This window comes from Hyperolius riggenbachi, chromosome 8 (assembly GCF_040937935.1).
Source record: "Hyperolius riggenbachi isolate aHypRig1 chromosome 8, aHypRig1.pri, whole genome shotgun sequence".
NCBI classification, from domain to species: domain Eukaryota; kingdom Metazoa; phylum Chordata; class Amphibia; order Anura; family Hyperoliidae; genus Hyperolius; species Hyperolius riggenbachi.
Genome location: NC_090653.1, coordinates 66,697,937 through 66,713,374, shown reverse-complemented (window position 1 = coordinate 66,713,374; position 15,438 = coordinate 66,697,937). Strand labels below are relative to the sequence as shown.

At 45.5% G+C, this 15,438-nt stretch overlaps 1 protein-coding gene across 3 annotated transcripts in view; it reads left to right on the top strand.

Moving 5' to 3' along the window:
* Positions 1–15,438, top strand: part of SLC8A2 (solute carrier family 8 member A2) — a 275,491-nt gene that overhangs the window by 44,767 nt on the left and 215,286 nt on the right. Inside the window, exon 1 of one of the 3 annotated variants that reach the window (XM_068250581.1) lies at positions 9,238–9,299. The exons of the other annotated variants lie outside the window; for them this stretch is intronic. The gene's annotated coding sequence lies outside the window, so the exon portion shown is untranslated. Of the gene's footprint in view, positions 1–9,237; positions 9,300–15,438 lie in introns of those variants that run through there. 3 annotated transcript variants of the gene reach the window in all.

Below are 15,438 nucleotides of genomic sequence, written 5' to 3'. Positions count from 1 at the left end.
CAGCCCCCATTAGGAATCATACAAAGTTTTGCAGGCAAAGATTTGTAGACAGTCCCTATGCAGTGCTCAGCAGGGTCTTGTGTACAGCACTGTTTTAACCCCCAGTCCTTCTACCCCTCCCCAAATGCTTAGTATATTTGGTTGGGGGGAGGGGGCCCCATCCAAAGTTTCACAGGGGGGCCCAGTGATTTCTAGTTACGCCCCTGATTGTACCATAAACCTCAGCCTACTCTCACACAGAACCAGGGACGGATCTAGACCAAATTGCGCCTGGGGCAAGGTCAGGTTTTGGCGCCTAAACTGCTATTCCTCATCCAGTTTTGGTGCCTAAAGGTCAGGTTTTGGCGCCTAAACTGCCATTCCTCATCCAGTTTTGGCGCCTAAAGGTCAGGTTTTTTTGCCTAAAGGTCAGGTTTTGTCGCCTAAACTGCCTTTCCCTATCCAGTTTTGGCGCCTTTTTAAGAATTCAACAAACTGCGCCTGGGGCAAGAGACCCGCTCGCCCCCCCCCCCCCCCCAGATCCGTCCCTGCACAGAACCCGATATCTAACACAGAACCTGCAGGAATATGTCGATTTGGGTACGGGAACCCAGAATGAAGTTTGCATTGGTGTGAGTGCCGGGGTTTTATCTGCCTACACTGCCTACCTTTACTGTGAACATAAAGCCATACCCTGAATACTGACTTGTAAGATAGCATAATCTGCTATGATTTGAGGAGGGAGAATGTGTAGGAAGAAGTCTGCATGTTAACTTGCACTGATGTAAGACTTTTTTATGATGCCAGCCACATTTATTGCACTGGGATCTGTATATTGGCCCAGCTGGTGCCTGCGTATTCCCAGAAACCAGCAAGAGAGGAGCCCTCCCCCACCCCGCATATGGCTGAAGGCAGTCCCTGGCCAGTCGCAAATAGTGACATTTTGTTATTTTTCTTGAGTTATTAGAGGACAATGCAGTGACTATGGATAAGGTGAGATCCTGTTATTTCACGCCTGGAAAGGATAGAATAGGAATATCATTTTTATAGTTACTCAGTTCATCAAATTAATAAAATGTTCTCATATTAAAAGCTTGTGCTGTTTATTCAGTAATGAAGTGCAAGCAGCAGAGACAATATAAATAAAGTACAGTAAGGGCTCTTTTCCACTACAAAGCGCTGCGGTTACATTTCTTTTTTCTACTACTGCGGTTTCCCTTCAATCAATCACTCCATCGAGTTTGGATGGGAGAATCGTGAGATAACCTGCAGAAAGTAGAGCGTGTAACTGTATCAGCAGCGGCTATGCAGACAGAGATCAGTGGCAAGTGAGTGGCGGCGATTGGAACGAGCAGGGAGGTGAGTTACTAATACAAGCTTCTCTGTGCCAGCTCTGCAAAGAGAGGGGAGCCCTGGAGAGAGGAAGGGGGGGAGTCGGGCTCCCCTCCAGTGGCTGAGTCTCAGTGAGACTGCGGCTCCACCATCCATCATCTATGGGGGGGTCACCTACCTATCTAACCTATATTGCGGGCACCTACCTATCTAACCTGTACTGGGGGCACCTATCTATCTAACCTATACTGGTGTTCACCTACCTTTCTAACCTATACTGGTGTTCACCTACCTATCTAACCTATACTGGGGGCTCCTACTTATCTAACCTATACTGGGGCACCTACTTATCTAACATATACTGGGGAGCACCTACTTATCTAACCTATATGGCGGGCACTTACCTAGCTAACCTATACTGCGGGCACCTACCTATCCAACCTATACTGGGGGCTCTTACCTATTTAACCTATACTGCGAGCACCTACCTATCTATCCTATACTGGTGGCAACTATACTGGCTACCTACAGTGGGTTGCAAAAGTATTCGGCCCCCTTGAAGTTTTCCACATTTTGTCATATTACTGCCACAAACATGAACCAATTTTATTGGAATTCCACATGAAAGACCAACACAAAGTGGTGTACACATGAGAAGTGGAACGAAAATCATACATGATTCCAAACATTTTTTACAAATAAATAACTGCAAAGTGGGGTGTGCATAATTATGCGCCCCCCTTGATCTGAGTGCAGTCAGTTGCCTATAGACATTGCCTGATGAGTGCTAATGACTAAATAGAGTGCACCTGTGTGTAATCTAATGTCAGTACCAATACAGCTGCTCTGTGAGGCTCTCAGAGGTTGTCTAAGAGAATATTGGAAGCAACAACACCGTGAAGTCCAAAGAACACACAAGACAAGTCAGGGATCAAGTTATTGAGAAATTTAAAGCAGGCTTAGGCTACAAAAAGATTTCCAAAGCCTTGAACATCCCACGGAGCACTGTTCAAGCGATCATTCAGAAATGGAAGGAGTATGGCACAACTGTAAACCTACCATGACAAGGCTATCCACCTAAACTCACAGGCCGAACAAGGAGAGCGCTGATCAGAAATGCAGTCAAGAAAAATGTAAAACTTGGAGTTCTCTTCCCCTGGTAGTAAGGGGAAATCTCCCTCCCCAAAATTCTATACGTGCTACAACATTCGGCAGTCCCTATCCCCAAGTCCTTTTTCTCTAAATTAAACAGTGTGGTTGCTTCTTTTCTGTGGGGTAATTAGAGGGCTAGGATTAAACTACAGACTCTCACTAGGTGGTTTAGCCCTCCATGACTTCTTTCTATATTACTTGGCCGGTCAGCTCCGCTATATACAGGCGTTGATGCCCGGAAAAAATGAGTGGACTAGTGAGATGCTGCTTGCCCAGCACCTTTATGGGAAAAACCTATTTACATTTTTAGAAGCTGGAGCTGGGAATTCCTATACACCTCTCCTTCCTCTACACAAATTAGCACTACAGGTATGGCGCAGTGGGAAGAGAATCCACAAATATAACGACATCCCTTTTGAAACTCCCTTATGGGAGAACTCCAATTTTTCTCACCTATTGTCCATCCCAGACCCGATCTTCTGGATAAACAAGGGATTAACAAATGTATCACAAATAATGCTTAATAATGGTCTGCCTTTATCAGCAGTAGGAATTACAAGCAAGTTTCAGGTCCCTAGATCTGCTTATCTCAGGTCATTCCACCTCTCACATTCCCTCAGAGCCCAATTTGGTAAAGGTAATCTCCCAATATCAGATTATCCCTTAATAGGAGTGTTAAAAACACGAGGTGCTCAAGGATTAACATCATACTTATATACTCACCTACTGAATGCCAAATTTGTAGGACAGGACATGAAGGGACCTGCCAAATGGGATACATTAAATTTAGGAATACAGGAAGAAGACTGGGAAGATATATATCTCTCGGTCCATTTAGCCTCTCCCGCAGCTCACAACCGACTGATCCAATTATATGTTGTTTATCAAGCGTACTGGACACCTCTCACTTTAAAATCCAAAAATCTCAGAGATACGGCGGATTGCCCTAAATGTGGGAATATAAACGCTGACTTCTTTCACTTAATTTGGCAGCGTCCTAAAGTGTTCCCTTTCTGGACCCAGGTAACTCAATGCTTATGCGACATAGGAGGTATTCCTGTCCCCTTAATCCTACACTATGCCTGTTTGGCCTGATGGATGAGGAGGATAATCAGAGATATAGACACATTTTTTTGAGAGAAACACTCTTCCTAGCTAGGAAGACAATTATTCTTAAATGGTTTGCCGCAGATTCCCCTCAGATTCAACAGTGGAAGAGTTTGGTTAACGAAGTAATTCAATATGAGAAAATCCTTTATGCTCACAGAGGTGCACCAGCGAAATTTGGGAAAATATGGGATACCTGGTTGGACTCTCAGGATACAATTGATTCTATGCCGGGGTGAAAACCCAATACACACAGCTGTTATACAGCAGTGATTTGCAACCACACGGGATACCCTCACGTAGATGTAGTTTTGTTATACAAGTGCCCGGTTGGCACTTGGGTTAACTATATGATCCGACAAATTTTCTATTGCTTGTTTGTTTAATCCTACTTGATCTACCTCCAAGACTACCTGTAATTAATTAATGTGATAAATACTTAAATGTAAATGATTGTATTTTCCTGAGCTATATAAGTCATGTTGGATTGTATTTATATACTTTGTTAATAAAAAGAATTAAAAAAAAAAAAAAGAAATGCAGTCAAGAGGCCCATGGTGACTCTGGCCGAGCTGCAGAGATCTACAGCTCAGGTGGGAGACTATAAACTATTAGTCGTGCACTGTACAAAGTTGGCCTTTATGGAAGAGTGGCAAGAAGAAAGCCATTGTTAACAGAAAAGCATAAGAAGTCCCGTTTGCAGTTTGCCACAAGCCATGTGGGGGACACAGCAACCATGTGGAAGAAGGTGCTCTGGTCAGATGAGACCAAAATGGAACTTTTTGGCCAAAATGCAAAACGCTATGTGTGGCAGAAAACTAACACTGCACATCACTCTGAACACACTGTCAAATATGGTGGTGTCAGCATCATGCTCGGGGGTGCATCTCTTCAGCAGGGACAGGGAAGCTGGTCAGAGTTGATAGGAAGATGGATGGAGCCAAATACAGGGCAAACTTGGAAGAAAACGTCTTGGAGACTGCAAAAGACTTGAGACTGGGGCGGAGGTTCACTTTCCAGCAGAACAATGACCCTAAACATAAAGCCAAGACAACAATGGAATGGTTTAAAACAAAACATATCCATGTGTTAGAATGGCCCAGTCAAAGTCCAGATCTAAATCCAATCGAGAATCTGTGGCAAGATCTGAAACCTGCTGTTCACAAACGCTGTCCATCTAATCTGACTGAGCTGGAGCTGTTTTGCAAAGAAGAATGGGCAAGGATTTCAGTCTCTAGATGTGCAAAGCTGGTAGAGACATACCCTAAAAGACTGGCAGCTGTAATTGCAGCAAAAGGTGGTTCTACAAAGTATTGACTCAGGGGGCCGAATAATTACGCACACCCCACTTTGCAGTTATTTATTTGTAAAAAATGTTTGGAATGATGTATGATTTTCGATCCACTTCTCACATGTACACCACTTTGTATTGGTCTTTCATAGGGAATTCCAATAAAATTGATGCATGTTTGTGGCAGTAATGTGACAAAATGTGGAAAACTTCAAGGGGACCAAATACTTTTGCAACCCACTGTATATTGGAGGCACCTACCTAGATAACCTACACAGGGGCACCTACCTATCTAACCTATACTGGGGCAACTGTACTGGCTATGTATACTGAAGGCACCTACCTTGGTAACCTATATTGGGGGAACCTATAGCTGGCTACCTATACTAGGTGCAACTAGACCTGGCTAACCTATACTGCGGGCATCTATACCCGGCCTCACGTGGGGGGCGCAATTTTTACACCCTTGCCCTGGGTACAATTTAGCCTAGAAACTGCCCTGCCCCTGATACCCCCTTCCTCATGAGAAATCTTTACCTTTTCTCGAATAGGTAACCAGGGGAGGTCTGTATGGCTGATATTTTGGTGAAACCCCTCCCACTGTGTGATGTCATGACCGTGGTTTGCTGTCTGTGAACCTCATTGCATTGTGGTGAATTTTTCTAACTGCCAAGCAAAGAAGTACCTCTCTTTGGGGGGACATCTATCAAGAGTGTCTGAGACAAAATATTTGGTAGGTTTTTAGAAATCCGTGCAGAACTGTTTCTTAAGAAATCACTGAATAGTGCAGTTTTCTTCTAAAACTGTTGTAAAATAGGAGGAGTTAGCAAGGTCTCTCAGACAGTGCAGTGTGTGAGGGAAATTGCTGTTGCCAAGGTAACCAATAAATCTGCTGTATTGATTCTGGCAGGCTTTGAGCAGGAATTCAGCAGGGGGGAGGAGCACCTCACAAATCATGCCTAGCCTGCACTGCTGCACTATCCGTAGAACTGCTATGAAGCACTTTTTAATCTGCAACAGTTTAGGAATGGATTTGCTCTTTCCTTAAAGGACCTCTGTCGTCAAAATCTTAAAATTTAAAATAAATGTAAACATACAAAAATAAGAAGTATGTTTCTTCCAGAGTAAAATGAGCCATAAATTACTTTTCTCCTAGGTTGCTGTCACTTACAGTAAGTAGCAGAAATCTGACATTACCGACAGATTTTGGACTAGCCCATATACTCATGGGGGGGGGTTCTTTATTTTTAAAAGCACTTAGTGAATGGCAGTTGCTCCGTCCAACTGCCAAAAAAGTGTGCAGGGAGGCTGGCCAGCATTTTTATATACTGTCAATCTTTTTCAGGGAATGTCTTTATAAAGAATAAAGGCTATGCTGAGAATCCCCATGAAGAGCTGGACTAGCCCAAAATCTGTCGGTAATGTCAGATTTGTACTACCTACTGTAAGTGACAGCAACATAGGAGAAAAGTAATTTACGGCTCATTTTACTCTGGAAGAAATGTACTTAATATTTGTATGTGTTTTAAATTATAAGATTTTCGAGACAGTTCCTCTTTAACTGTAGTGACTAGTTAGTGCAGTTTCCTTCTAAAACAGTTGTAAAATAGGAGGAGTTAGGAAGGTCTCTCAGACAATGCAGTGTGTGAGTGAAATAGCTGTTGCTGCGGTAACCAATACATCTGCTGTATTGATACTGAGGAATTCAGCAGGAGGGAGGAGCCCTTCACAAATCATGCCTAGCCTGCACTGCTGCACAATCTGTAGAACTGCTATTAAGCACATCTTAATCTGTGACAGTTTAGGGATGGATTTGCACTTTTCTTAAAGTGGACCCAAATTAAAAATACAAGATTTCAGAAATAAAATCTATTTTCTAAATTATAATAATAAATAGCAGCCTTTTTTCAGCTGCATGATGACAAATATAAAATATTTTACATTTATTGGAGGAATCCCTCCCTTCCTTTTATATTGCCGGGACAGAATCTGGCAAACTGGTGGAGTAGATGGTGTCCTGCAAAGGAGGAATTGCTAATGGCTGCCACCTGTATAACCCTAGTTATGAAAAGAGAAGGGTGAAAAGCATGCCTTGAAATGCTCATAGGCTTGAAGGAGTGTTTATTTATCTTTGTATGTGTCAGAGTGGTGCAACTAAATATTTTGAATTAAAAAAATGTTTGGTTTGGGTCCGCTTTAACTGTAGTGCAGCTCTAGAAATTCAAGTTAAACTGCCACTATTAAGTAGGATTCAAGAAGTTTCTTATTATCATGCAGAACTGTCCCTCTGCTGGGTAGAACTGTTTAAAGAGACTATGAAGTCTCTATTTTTACCTTCTTTGGTTTAACAATCCTCTTCAGCTTTAATGCCAGAGTTAAATTGCCGCATCCCCGCAACAGAGGAGTGATTTATTACCAGAGATAAGCCCTGCAAAGCTCCCGGGCTTGCAGGGCTTCACTTCCTCGAAGAGGCGAAGCTTTACACTGTAGCCCTACCTCCTCCGCAGTCAATCTCTGCGGATCGCCGCCTCTCCCCGCCCCTCTCAATCTTCTTTCCCTAAGAGGGGTGGGGAGGAGGCAGAGATCCACGGAGATTGATTGCGGAGAGGCAGAGCTACAGCTCAAAGCTCAGCCTCTCCAGGAAGAAAGCCAGGGCAGCATGATCTGTTACCTGCAAAGTTGTAGAACTTTGCAGGTCGTTTTCTAGGTAATAAATCCCTCTCTGCCGGGGGGATGCGGCGATTTAACTCTGGCATTAAAGGACCACTATCGCAAAAAAAGTAGGCAGTTAAAAAATGTGACAGATGACAGGTTTTGGGCCAGTCCATCTTTTTAAGGGGGATTCTCAGGGCTTTCTTTGTTTTCAACAGCATTTCCTGAACAGCAGTTTAACTGCCAAAATAGCAAGATACCAGCCGGCCTCCCTAATCACTTGCACACTATTATGTCAGTTAGATTTTGCAACTGTTGTTCAGGAAATTCTGTTGAAAACAAAGAAAGCCCTGAGAATCCCCCTTAAAAAGATGGACTGGCCCAAAACCTGTCATCTGTCACATTTTTTAACTGCCTACTTTTTTCGCGATAGTGGTCCTTTAAAGCTGAAGAGGAATGTTAAACAAAATAAGGTAAAAAAAAAGAGACTTCAGAGTCTCTGTAAGAAGAAAAAAAAACTGTCATTAAACTGTCATAAATCTTGCCCTCTGTGCCTAGAAACCTTTGTAAACGAACATTCCATACAGATCACCTGGCAGAAATAAGGATGTCACCTGTGATAAACTGCAAAATTTATTTTCAATAATTTTTATTAGTTTTCATCATAAACAAGAACAAGATCAATAACCGAGATAGTGAACCTTATGGTACAACATCATATCCAAGCAGGAAAATAGTACAGATACAGTATAAATTATGCCGGTATTCGCATGACTATATGTACATTGAAGGCATAGGAAACTGTTAAAGATAATTATCATTAACTAGGTAATTGACAGTCGTATGGCGTAGCTAAGGAGTTGTGGGCCCCGATGCGAGTTTTACAATGGGGTCCCCCAAGCACTCTATACATGGCAATTGATACGGCGCACCAAAACCTGCCAATGGCAACTACAGTGTCTGAGGTGCAAGAAGGAGATGGGGAACAGTGTGCTAATGATTACCACTATTCAAAGCATCTATGGAAGTGATTATTATGAGCACAGGACCAATCGAGAGCTAATACTGTAGTTGAGGGAGGGCCCTTCAGGGCTCCTCTGGCCCAAGGGCCCTGATGCAGTGGCTACCTCTGCAACCCCTATTGCTACGCCCCTGGTCGTATGGCAATATCCTCATTGCGGAATAATTCAGTGGTAGAGGGCCATCATGTTGAAAAGCTTCACAATATAGCTTAGGTTAGGAGAATAGCACCTGCCCATTTACAGGACCAGATATGGTTGGTCAGGGATATCCTCCCATGAATACATCTGGGAGCTTGTGAGGTCCTGTTTCCAGCGAAACAGGGTCTTTATCTCAGACAGGAGAAGATTCAGCTATACAAAATCGATCAATAGCAGGGAAACTTCAAAATGTAAATCAGGGAGAGGAAAGATTTTATAATGGGCAAACACTGGCTAAATAATCTATAAATGAATATTGTAAAAAATAAGCAATTTTATTCATTATGTTATTTCCACTACAGTTCCTTTTTGAAGTTCCTCTTAACGACGACCAGAGAAATTCAACTGTCATTTAATAAACATTTTGAAATACTGTTTAGGTAAAAGTGAGATCAATTTATAATGCGCAGTCACTAGGAAGCCACATGACAACTCCATGGTCTTTCAATTGGTTACATGTGGGCACTGGGCGTGGCTAACATCCTGTAGACAGGAAGCTCTGGTCTCTATAGTAACTGCTGTATAACTGCACACAGGATTGCTTTGATGTAATACCGACCAGAAAAGTAAGAACTGTCAGAATATAGCTAGAAAAACATAATGATATTAACGTAATATACTCTTCTACATTTAGTGTGTTTGCAAAGGCTGAGTGACTACCACTGTTGCCTTGTCCTACAGTCCCCTACCAGGACACTGCATGGAAGGTGAATGTTTCCATGTGTGTACCTGGATTTCCTTCCACAGCAAAAAATATAGGGTGATTGGCTTCCTCACAAATTACAACAACAAATAACATTTGTAAAGCTATTTTCTCCCATAGGACTCAAAACGCATAATCATGGGTCAGGCCAGTAATTTGTGGTACCAGGGCCGGGCCGAGGCATATGCTGGAGAGGCTCCAGCCTCAGGGCGCAGTGTAGGAGGGGGCGCACAATTCATTCAGCTGTCATTCCTAATTGTGTATGAAGCAGAAAGAAATAAGAAAAGGGGATACATAGCAGTAACTGCAAGCCAGATAACTAGATATTAGGGTGTTGGGGGGGGGGGGTTGTGGACCCTGTGGCCCTCTTAGTCTAATAGCAATCCATGTGTGACAGCTGAGGTGTGAGGGATGGAGGGGCGCACTCTGGTGTCTCAGCCTTGGGTGCTGGAGGACGGTGTCCCTGCTCTGTGTGGTACAATTCTATAAGCCTGCAAATTCCAGACTAAACAGGTGGCTTTCCAGTCTGGATTTGTATAACTCCAGGGAAGGGGGCTGTCTTCTTTACTGGGTATGGTAGGGGATTCCAAAGGGTAGGGGTAGTATGACAGAAAGCTCTGGCTCAAAGGGTTTTGAGGTGCACTCTGGAAGTGACCAAGTTTATGGAACCTGCTGATCTGAGGTTGTGAGAGGTGTGGTGCAGTTTCAGCAAGTCCTTCCTGTATCCAGGGCCCAAATTGTGTAGGGATTTGAATTAGCCATAGACTGTTGTGCAATCATTTAACTAAGACTGTACTAGAGATGGCCCTTCCTATATGTTACACAGGAATATAAACAGCAGAAGGGGAGCCATGTTAATCTAAATCTGAAGCAGGAAATATGTGCAAAATATGCACACTTTTTGGCTACCAATGGCAACCACCATATCAGCAGGTGGGAAGTATTGTTACCTGTTCTCACTCTGATATATGGGGCGTAACTAGGGGTCCATCTAAAAATGGCGCAGGGAGAAAAATGGCGTACCGTTCTGCCGATAAATGTATCATAAAACGCTATTTACTGTTTTAATGTAAATACATTAAAACGGTAAATAGCATTTTATGATACATTTATTGCGGAATGGTGCGCCATTATAAAATGCAGGGGGCTAGTAGCGGTAGTGAGGGTTGGGGGGAGAGAGGCAGCGGGACACTGGAGGGAATAAGCATAGGTGGAGGATGCGTGTAATATGCATACATTACCTTGTCTGGCCGGCGATTGCTTCCTCCCTCCGATCCTTCACTTTTTCCGTTAGTTTGCTGTAGTCCTGCAGCCGGCCAATCACCATGCCGGGACTGAAACCACATGGTGATTGGCTGGCTGCAGGACTACAGCAAACTAACAGAAGAGGTGAAGGAGCGATCGCTGGTCAGACAAGGTAATGTATGCATATTACACACATCCTCCCCCTATGCCTATTCCCTCCAGTGTCCGCTGCCTCTCTCAATACCCCCCCTGACCCCCGCTGCCGCTACTAGCCCCCTGCATTTTTTAAGACTTATAACGCTATTTAGTGTTATAAGTGTAAGGCACACCACCTGCGCCATTTTTTAACACTTATAACGCTAAATAGCGTTATATAATTAAAGTCAATGTGACGCCACTTCCATTCCCCTGTCGCTGTGCGCCATTTTTATCTGTCACGGTAACTAGAGGGAAGCATCCCCTGCGGTCGCGTGGGGAGCCCCAGCTTCCTCCGATACAGGGAACTATACTTCAGATCAGGTGTTGTTGTGGCTGCACTTGGTATGGGTGTGGAGATTATGATGGCCACGCTTGTTTAATGACCCATGTGAGATGGCCCCCAAGGCCGTGAGGGGCACCAAGGAGAAGGGAGGGAACATTAAGAGGAGGGGCGGACATCAAAGTTTTGCTGGGGATCCCATGACTGTAGTTACGCTACTGTTATATCCTTTTTGTCATAAATGATTGCTATCCAAAAACATTAGTGCATATAAAGTTTATGATGCTTATTTATAAAGAATTTGCAATCTGCTAGTATTTCACCAGTTTTTAAATGTTAATTTCTTCAATCAGATCGTCCATTAAAGATCAATATATTTATAAAGAGGCAATCAGTACTATTGTCACCTGCTGAACATTACTCTAAAGTGGGGATCCGTAGCTTCATTCACGTGACTGTAGCTTTGGATCTCTTGAGAAGAGCAGGCACCCCTGTGCTCCTCCATTAGCAGTCACTGTTCTGATTCTGCACTGGGGATTGGCACTAATCAGGACATTAGTCCTGATTGGGAGGTTCTGCAGCTCTCTGTAGCCTTTGGCAGTCCACCATTCCCTCCAGCTATGATGCCAGGATTAGATGGTGCCGTTTGCATGGTCCCAGGGGGAAGCTCTCCACTTATTACTGGGAGGTCTTTTTAGTATGGCCTCAGTGTGCAATAAGGCTCAGGATGAGGTAATGACGATGAAGCCAAAATTGAGGAAGCAGTTGATTTGGTCACAGGCTCCCGCAAGCGTCTAAAGGTGACCATACTGCAAAATGTCGGGCTGTTATGGTTGAGCAGGTAAGCGGCGGTAACAGTTAGCAATATAGGGATGAGCGGCTAAGGCGACATAACCCCCGTCGCGGCCCCTCTAGTGTATAAATTTGCCCCCCCCCCCGGTGTGCATTTATACATTACTTGTCCTGTGTCACCCACTGTGCATTCGTTGCTCGTCTTAATATCGCTCACAGTTACCACGTGCCAGCAATATACCACAATGGCCCGACATTTTATCAGCATGGCCGATCGATACATGTGACTGATTTTGGCCTAAAATTGCACACATGGGGGCCAAATTTATACTCTAGGCAGGCAGCGCGAGGCAGTGGATGCTGAAATTAATTGTGCATCTGCCTGCACTGTATGGGCAGCCGACAGGCCTCTCTCTAATCAGATTCGATCAAAGAGATATTTGTCTCTTGGTTGAATCTGCCCATCATCACCAGATGAATGGCTACTTTAATAGATGCCTGATGCAGTACTAGTAACCAGTCAGCTACAAAAGTAGCTGATCAGATACAAGGTAGGGAAGGAAAAGAGGAGCTGATCATATTTTGTAGACAATCTGCTACAGTAGTGGTCGTTTTGGTGGCAGAGGGAGAGGTTAGTGTTACACGTTGGGGGGGGGGGGGGGGGGTATAGTTTAGGCACTAGGAGGGGAAGGTTCAAGTGAGAATGGGTGACGGGTAAGCAGGGGTGAGCCTGGGGTGCCTGGCACCTGGGTGCAAGATTTTCTCTGGCGCCTATGGGAGTGGTTAAATTAACCGCGCCCAACCACATAACCACACCCATGTCCTGCCTAATCACACCCACACCTTCCACCTCTTTACGCATGCATGTGATACCCCATTCCTACCCCTCTTTCATGCATAGCAATGACTCAATCCATTTTCCAATCTAAAGATACATACCGGTGCACCGGGGATATCGTATCGCGGGCAGTGGCGCACAATAGTCCACATGGTGGAGGGCCGGCCGACCACAAAATGCAATCTTATTGGCAGCAGATTTCCCCACAAATGCAATATTATTGGCATCAGATTTCCCCACAAATGCAATGAGAATTGTCATCAGATTTCCCCACAAATGCAATCTTATTGGCAGCAGTCGATTTCCCCACAAATGCAATCTTATTGGCAGCAGTCAATTTCCCCACAAATGCAATCTTATTGGCAGCAGATTTCTCCACGAATGCAATGAGAATTGGCAGCAGATTTACCCACAAATGCAATCTTATTGGCAGCAGTCGATTTCCCCACATGCGCACAATAGTCCACATGGTGGAGGGCCGGCCGACCACAAAATTCAATCTTATTGGCAGCAGATTTTCCCACAAATGCAATATTATTGGCAGCAGATTTCCCCACAGATGCAATCTTTACGGGAGCCAGATTTCCCCACAGATGCAATCTTTACGGCAGCCGGATTTCCTCACAGATGCAATCTTTACGGCAGCCAGATTTCCCCACAGATGCAATCTTTACGGCAGCCAGATTTCCCCACAGATGCAATCTTTACGGCAGCCGGATTTCCTCACAGATGCAATCTTTACGGCAGCCAGATTTCCCCACAGATGCAATCTTTATGGCAGCCAGATTTCCCCACAGATTTAATCTTTACGGCAGCCAGATTTCCCCACAGATTCAATCTTTACGGCAGCCAGATTTCCCCACAGATGCAATCTTTACGGCAGCCAGATTTCCCCACAGATGCAATCTTTACGGCAGCCAGATTTCCCCACAGATGCAATCTTTACGGCAGCCAGATTTCCCCACAGATGCAATCTTTACGGCAGCCAGATTTCCCCACAGATGCAATCTTTACGGCAGCCAGATTTCCCCACAGATGCAATCTTTACGGCAGCCGGATTTCCTCACAGATGCAATCTTTACGGCAGCCAGATTTCCTCACAGATGCAATCTTTACGGCAGCCGGATTTCCCCACAGATGCAATCTTTCTGGCAGCCAGATTTCCCCACAGATGCAATCTTTACGGGAGCCAGATTTCCCCACAGATACAATCTTTATGGCAGCCGGATTTCCCCACAGATGCAATCTTTACGGGAGCCAGATTTCCCCACAGATGCAATCTTTACGGCAGCCAGATTTCCCCACAGATTCAATTTTTACGGCAGCCGGATTTCCTCACAGATGCAATCTTTCTGGCAGCCAGATTTCCCCACAGATGCAATCTTTACGGGAGCCAGATTTCCCCACAGATGCAATCTTTACGGGAGCCAGATTTCCCCACAGATACAATCTTTATGGCAGCCGGATTTCCCCACAGATGCAATCTTTACGGCAGCCAGATTTCCCCACAGATGCAATCTTTACGGCAGCCAGATTTCCCCACAGATTCAATTTTTACGGCAGCCAGATTTCTCCACAAATGCAATCTTTACGGCAGCCAGATTTCCCCACAGATGCAGTCTTTATGGCAGCCAGATTTCCCCACAGATACAATCTTTACGGCAGCCAGATTTCCCCACAGATGCAATCTTTACGGCAGCCAGATTTACCCACACAACTGCAATCTTAATCGCAGCATATTTCCCCACAAATGCAATCTTAATGGCAACAGATTTCATTTCCCCCACCACATGACAAATGCAATCTTATTGGCAGCAATTCACTCACCTCTGGCTGGGTCTGGGTGGAGGAGCATATAGGCAGGCAGTGGCTCTGCGGGCGGCTGCAGCTGACTGTGGCCACGGCCGGTGGCACTAGGAGGCGCAGGCCGGGCTGTAGGCGGGCAGTCACTGCGTCTGTGCTGGCGGCTGGCCTGGCGCCGCTGCTAGTAGCTCTCTCTGGTCTGGCTCGCTCTCTTTCCGGATGGTGGCGGGTCACGGTGGCACTAGGAGGCACAGCCCAGGCCGCGGGGCGGGCAGTCACTGCGTCTGTGCTGGCGGCTGGCCTGGCGCCGCTGCTAGTAGCTCTCCGGCTCGCTCTCTTTCCACGCAGGCTGCACGCACCACGGGTCGGGCGGGAAGCCGCGGTAGTCTCACACGTTGAGGCTGAGGCTCGGGCTTCTCCCCCCGTCAAGCGTGACATGAGGTCAGGTGGGTGGGCTGCCTGCCTGTTTCCCCATTGGGCTGCACCGACGTCTACATGTGACGTCAGGCACAGCCGCCCGCACAGTGTGTCACTGTCCTGTCCAGCCCCCGGGAAGATGAGAATGAGATAGGCGGCCGCGGACGACCCGCCGGCGCCTGTCACAGGCCGGCGCCTGGGTGCAATGCACCCGCAGCACCCGCCCAGGCGCGGCCCTGCGGGTAAGTGTGTAGTAAAATATTAGTAATGTAAAATACCAGTATTTTTCAACTAGTTGCACCCAACTCATGCGGAAGTGCCGCAATACTAATTGAGACATGGGGTTGCCTCTCAGAGCCAATCTCACCTCCGCACCTGCTGGATCCCCGAGGTTCTCACTACATAAGGGCAATGGAATGTGGGAAGGGG